Source organism: Lycium ferocissimum, chromosome 6 (assembly GCF_029784015.1).
Source record: "Lycium ferocissimum isolate CSIRO_LF1 chromosome 6, AGI_CSIRO_Lferr_CH_V1, whole genome shotgun sequence".
In the NCBI taxonomy this organism is placed as follows: domain Eukaryota; kingdom Viridiplantae; phylum Streptophyta; class Magnoliopsida; order Solanales; family Solanaceae; genus Lycium; species Lycium ferocissimum.
In genome coordinates this window covers 3,986,167-3,992,632 of record NC_081347.1, presented here as the reverse complement: position 1 = coordinate 3,992,632, position 6,466 = coordinate 3,986,167, and the positions used below count along the sequence as shown (strand labels likewise).

Sequence of the window (6,466 nt, the reverse complement as noted above, 5' to 3'; positions counted from 1 at the left end):
GTTGGCCAAGAAGCAACTGAAATATACGAATAAGATGAAAGCTAAGAACGAGTACTGACTGTTAGTATACGCTCGGTATATTACACTAACAGTGTTGGATATAATCAAGAGGGTTTGAACATAAACTAATATTAATGGTGTAGAGTCTGTCATGTCAGTAGTAGGAGTTCTTCTTCTTTTACTATCAATTTGTGTATAGATTAAGTTTGAAAATGTACTAAGAAGGGAGAATGAGGCTTTAATTTGAAGAGTGAAGTGAGGTTCTTGTTGTGTGGTTTGTGTGTGTGTGTCGTGTTATCATTTTATAGATAGAGGTAAAGGCATATAAAGTGACAAAATGTCATGTCAATTACTTGGAAAAAGACTTGAATTTAAAGTCAATAGAAATTACGGAGTAGTCTCTATGAACCTTCTTACAAGGAATCCGCAACTTAAATAGCACAAAAAAAAAAAAGTTGAACCAAACTAGTACAAAAAAAAAAAAAAAAACAGAAATAGTATTCACGCGCCAAAAGGACCAAACTGCAAAAACACAGTTTGTTAAATTTTGTGCGTGAATGGGGTCATCCAAAAAAAAAAGGAATATTAGTAGTCACGCATGACTTTTGTGCGTTAATGTTGGGGCCTCTTTTTTTTTTTTTTTTTTTTTTTTTTTTTTTTTTTGCGTTACCTTTCCAATTACGTTTTTTTTCATACTTTGGGCAAAAATTAGTCATATTTTAAAATTTCAAAATATCAATATTTTATATAAAACTTAATATCTTTTTTGCGTACAATAATCTTTACATGAAGTCCACCTAAACGTTTGGATCGTCGTTTTAGGGGTTCTAAAGTGTGCCACAAGTTTTGAAACTTGTAATATTTATAGGGTTTTGATTTAAGTGTTTTATTATATTTGAATGTACAAATTTAAATATTTGATTTAATAATAATTCATCCAATACGAGAGGTCTATACTAATTAAAAAATAATTCATTCCATTTAATTACAATACTAATTCAAAGCAATACAATAATAAGTAGTACACCTAAACCTTAAAATACATGCGTGAAAGTGGAAAAATATATTTTACACTTTCGCACATTTTGTGCGTGAAAGGGTAAAATATATTTTTCACTTTCGAGCGCATTAGGCACACAAAATCGTAGTGAAAGGGTAAAATATATTCTTCCACTTTCACGCACGTATTTTAATGTAAGTTGTATATTTAGTTGTAAGTTGTTACACTTTCACGTACGTAAAGTTGTTGTAATTTATTATTGTATTGCTTTGAATTAGTATTGTAATTAAATGGAATGAATTATTTTTTAATTAGTATAGACCTCTCGTATTGATGAATTATTATTAAATCAAATATTTAAATTTGTACATTCAAATATAATAAAACACTTAAATCAAAACCCTATAAATATTACAAGTTTCAAAACTTGCTTCGTACTTTAGAACCTAAACGACGATCCAAACGTTTAGGTGGACTTCATGTAATGAGCCGTGGTTATTGTACGCAAAAAAAGATATTAAGTTTATATAAAATATTGATATTTTGGGATTTCAAAACATGACTAATCTTTGCCCAAAGTATGAAAAAAAACGTTATTAAAAATGTAAAAAAAAAAAAAAAAAAAAGGCCCCAACATTAACGCACAAAAGTCATGCGTGACTCGCAATATCTTTTTTTTTTTGATGACCCCATTCACGCACAAAATTTTTGCAGTTTTTATATGTCTTTTCACGCACGAAATGCGTGAATACTATTTCTGTTTTTTTTTTTTTTTTTTTTTTATACTTAGTTTGGTTCAACTTTTTTTTTTTTTGCTATTTAAGTTGCAGGATTCTTCTTACAAGATGCCACGCACTTTTGTCGAAATTGCTTGTTGCTTTCTTGGTTGGCTCCTGGAAATAGTGTATATAGGGTACTATAGTAGTTTTACTTATTCGTATGAAAATGAAACCTTTTTAGTACATCAACGTATTTTTAACCAATTTTATAGTAGGTAACCTGATTCGTTCGAAGGGAATGAGATCTCTTACTCTATTACAATTTGAATAGAAGAAAATAGTCTTTTTAAATATCTTATTTGTAAAAAAAGAAAATCTCTTGTAAAAAGATTATAAAACTAAAAATAATAATTGTAAAGGGCTAAAAAATAAAAATATTTCTATACTATTATTCTTATCATATACAAGTTAAATCAATAATTGATTTTGCGATAAACTCATATGCATGAAGTCTACAGTATTTAAAAATAGAGGGTAAGATGTTGGCATTCTTTAAACGTTTAACAAAGTATCACTAAAATAATATAGGTGAAAATCATTTCCCCGCTTCAATTTGTTTTAAAAATCTAACAACTCCCCTTAATTTGAACAAGGTACACAATATTGATGTTTGAACACATGACTTCGCTGCAAATTTGATTAGGATTATATGGTACAACTAAATTGAAAGGAATGGAAGAGGAGCTTGGTGGTGTTATGTTATAGTGGAAAAAACTGATTAGTATTCTATGAGTTTAAGTTATATACATTATAGCGTAAAATTACTTTACACCACCAAATCACCTTTTACCTGTTGTGACAAGTAATCTATCTTATTTTCAATATTAAAAATTTCACATTCTAAGAAGGTTTACCAAATAAGTTGAGCAAGTTACACATTTGACCTATCGATCGAAAATAATTATTTTTGCTAGTCAAATATACAAAAGATATATACTTTTTTATGTATAAAAATGTATAAATTATGTATATTATTCATTGGTATACAAAAAATATACAGTGAAGATTATTATTTTGGTGGGCAACTATTTATGCAATTTCCCAAACAAATTTGAGTCACTTGATACTACCTCCATCTCATATTAATTGTCACATTACTATAAATATCCGTCCCAAATACTTGTCCATTTACAAAATTAAGATAGAATTAATTAAGTTTTTCTACTTTACCCTTAACATTAATTGTTTTCTAAGGTAGCCAATATTGATTAGAGTACAATTAATTGGAGAGAGATAAAGGTAATGTAGTAAAAATACATTTTTATTTATGAGCTCTTAAAAGACATGTAAAAGGGAAAGTGAACAAGTAATATGAGACAGAGGGAGTAGCTAAAACTATCATTTTCTGACGAATCTATTTTATTGTTTGGTAAGGATCGGACGGTCGAAATTAAGCAAGTGATAATCACCGTAGATTCTCTACACCTTTCCTAACTCTCATCTAATCACAAACGTTCCAAACCATTGACACAACAACTCCAAAATTTCATCTGAAAAAAATAAACATGTGCTACGGCAGTCAACAATTACCGTCAATAGAGGACTTTACCGACCCGACCTCGACCCGAACTTCACCAGCAGCTCGAGTCGAGAACCTCCATGACCGGTTAGCCGAGACGAAGGCGCGGCTTGAGCGAGCTAGGGCTAAAGAAGACGAGTTGAGCCGACAATTAGAGGAAATGAAGAGGTTTGTTTGCGTTATGGAGATTTTAGAAAGTTATCTCAAACGCCGTTACAAAGAACAACAAGTTGCAACAGTAAAAGTAAATTATGTATAGGGGAAAAGGTGAATTCGAAGTAAAAGAAGGGTAGATTTGTTGTCTTTCTTATTTTGATAAAGGATTTATGTGGTTGATGTGTCATTAGGTTTTTCATGTTTGGAATTGCTTAATGTAATCATTTGTGTTATAATTGTATATTCTTCAGTGTGTTATAGAATAGTAGTAAATCTATTAAACTTGGAATTTAATTCAATTTTACTGTTCAGTACGTTTAGCTTAGAAGTGGAGTCTTGGAGCAATGATAAAGTTGTCTCTATGTGTGTGACCTATAGGTCACGGGTTGCGCGGAAGCAACCACTAATGCTTGCATTAAGGTAGGCTATTTACATCACACCCCTTTAGCTTGATGGAAATCAGTGTTTTGGATGGCGCGCGGCGACAAAAGGCGACAGGGCCTGCCTCGCCTTAAGGGGATGATACGATCCGGCTTGTGGAAGACACGGGTTCAATCAACAAAACGCGGAAACAAAGATAATGAAGAAATTAAGGGGTGAGAAGTGAAGAAATTGGGATGAGAAATAGAGGGATAAAAGCAAGACCCAATTAGTAAAGGAATTATAGGCAAACTTAGGTATATGAAACCTAAACCCTCCTAATTGATTCCTACGATCAAACCTATACTACTTGATAATCAACCAAGAGTAATCCAAATGAATCCACAAATGAACAACTCTATTGAAAATCAATGGAAAAGGGGTTCATAGCCAACAATGGAATCCACCATGATTAACTATCACTAATCACTAGATTAGCACTACACTAAACTACCAAACAAACTATCACTCAATTTAGAGTATTCATCTCAATTCAACATAATCTAAGTAAATGAAATGTCTAAGTCTAGTAGTTATACTCCTAGATTAAAGAAGGCTAAGTTATTACAAAATGTCATTAATGAGGCAAAGGCCTTGTTTGGCTAGTCTTCTTAGTGTAGTCTTCAATTCGAGGATTAACCTTCAATGGCCAAACACGTCCCTCCTTGCATAGATGGCCCTCTAATCAACCTTGCATGCATGTCCTTGTTGCAAGCATAACCGTTCTTGCGCAAAGTAGCCACTTGCATAAATAGCCCTTTGCGCAAATAGCCATCTTCATGTCTTGAATCACCCAAGCTTGCAATTGTAGCCACTTTAAGAGGCAAGCCTTAGGCCTTGGACTCTTGGTCTCTTGACTTCTTCCTCCATGCTATCTTCCATAGCTTGAAGGCCCTCCAATGACTCCCTTTAAGTGCTTTCATAGCTTCATTCTTCATGAACATGGCTTCTAAAGCTTGAAAGTCCTTGTCTTCGCTTCTAGCACAAGTTCTTGGATAAAATTGAGCACTTAAGCCATTCCGGATCGTATCAGGGGAGGCGAGCGCGCCGCTCGCCTTTTTGAAGTGCGGCGCTCATAAATACCAAAAAATTAAAATATTTAATTGCATATATAAATAATCAAAATCTCACTAGCAATAACGTATTAGCAAATATTTCAATTCAAAAATTAAAAGTAGATAATAGATACTAAAAGTCTAGAACTTAAATGACTCAATAATTCATTAAAAAAAACAGGAGCAAAACAGTCACTGGTGCAGAAGAGAAAAAAAAAAAACAGAAGAGAAAATAGAAAAAGAAAAAAAACAGAGGAGAAAGTCGCGCGTACAGAAAAAGAAGAAGAAAATAGAAGAGGGAGAAAAAATATGCAAAGGAAGAAAAAAGTCGCCGAAAACAAAGGAGAAAAGAAGAAGAAGAAGAAGAAGAAGAAGTCGAAAACAGAGGAGGAACAGAGAAGAAGAACTGAAGAAGAAGAAGAAGAAGGAGGAGGAGGAGAAAGAGAGAAGCGTACCTGAAGCCTGAAGGAGAAGAGAGGAGAAGAAGCAAAATACAAACAAAAGAAGGCAAGGAACAATGTTGTATGGGATTTAAAACTCCCATCACCAGACCATTATATTTGATAATACAACTCAAGCAGAAGTGCAAACTGAGAAGAGCTTCTTTTTTGTCTAGGAAGCCGAGTGCTAGAGAAAGAGAACAGGTAGACAGTTTACTTACTTTGCATCAGGGGAGAATTTATAGCTAAAATATGGGGCACGTGAACCCATAATATCTTCATCAAGGGCGAATTTTGTTTTGAGATTGAGAGGTAGATAAGGAGGCATCTATGTAACTGTTAGTGGTGATTGATCAATAAAAAAAAATTTCTTCACCAAAAAACTTACTCTCCTTGTTCCAAACATACTCGAATACTATGACTTTGCAGTATGTTTGCCTTAGCTTATTTTCCCGGTTAAATTTAGTTACTATATTTATCACTTTATATACACACACACACACACACACACACACATATATATATATATATTTTTTTTTTTTCCATCCGTCCCATATTACTTATCCACTTTCCTTTTTTAAAAGTCAAATTATATCATTTTTGACCAATATTTTGAGATATTTTTTCACTATATTAATATGAGAAGAATTGCAGTTTGTAGTACTTTTTGTGTAGTTTTTGAATATCTAAATTATAATTTTAAAATATTGAATTGATCTAATTAAATTTAGCTCCAAAAATTAGTCAACTTGTCTCTCGAAAGCGAAACAAGACAACTAATATGAGACAGGGGGAGTATATATATAATATAATAATTTTTCTAATAAAAATACAGGATCAAGAAAAAATTATTGAGTTCGTCTGAGCCGATACCTCAGTCATACTGTAGCTCTTCCCCTGCTCCCTTCAATTTTCATCTCAGCTTTATTAACTTATTTATTTGTAGTATTATGATTGTTGGATTTAAATAGTATTGGATTCATTTACGCACTTATAATTGCCTCTCTCATATGAATACTGGAAATTCGAATGTACCATACATAAAGTTGAGATGGGTACGCTAGAACGCTGTGTACAGACAAACATTCTTTAATTTT

The 6,466-nt window shown here is 32.4% G+C and overlaps 1 long non-coding RNA gene across 1 annotated transcript; it reads right to left on the bottom strand.

The window, feature by feature from the left end:
* Window positions 1–4,060: 4,060 nt before the first annotated feature.
* Window positions 4,061–6,236, bottom strand: LOC132058976 (uncharacterized). The gene is made up of 2 exons (XR_009415474.1): window positions 5,883–6,236; window positions 4,061–5,850 (listed from the first exon to the last, which is right to left on the bottom strand). It is a non-coding gene; the product is annotated as an uncharacterized LOC132058976 (long non-coding RNA).
* Window positions 6,237–6,466: the final 230 nt, after the last annotated feature.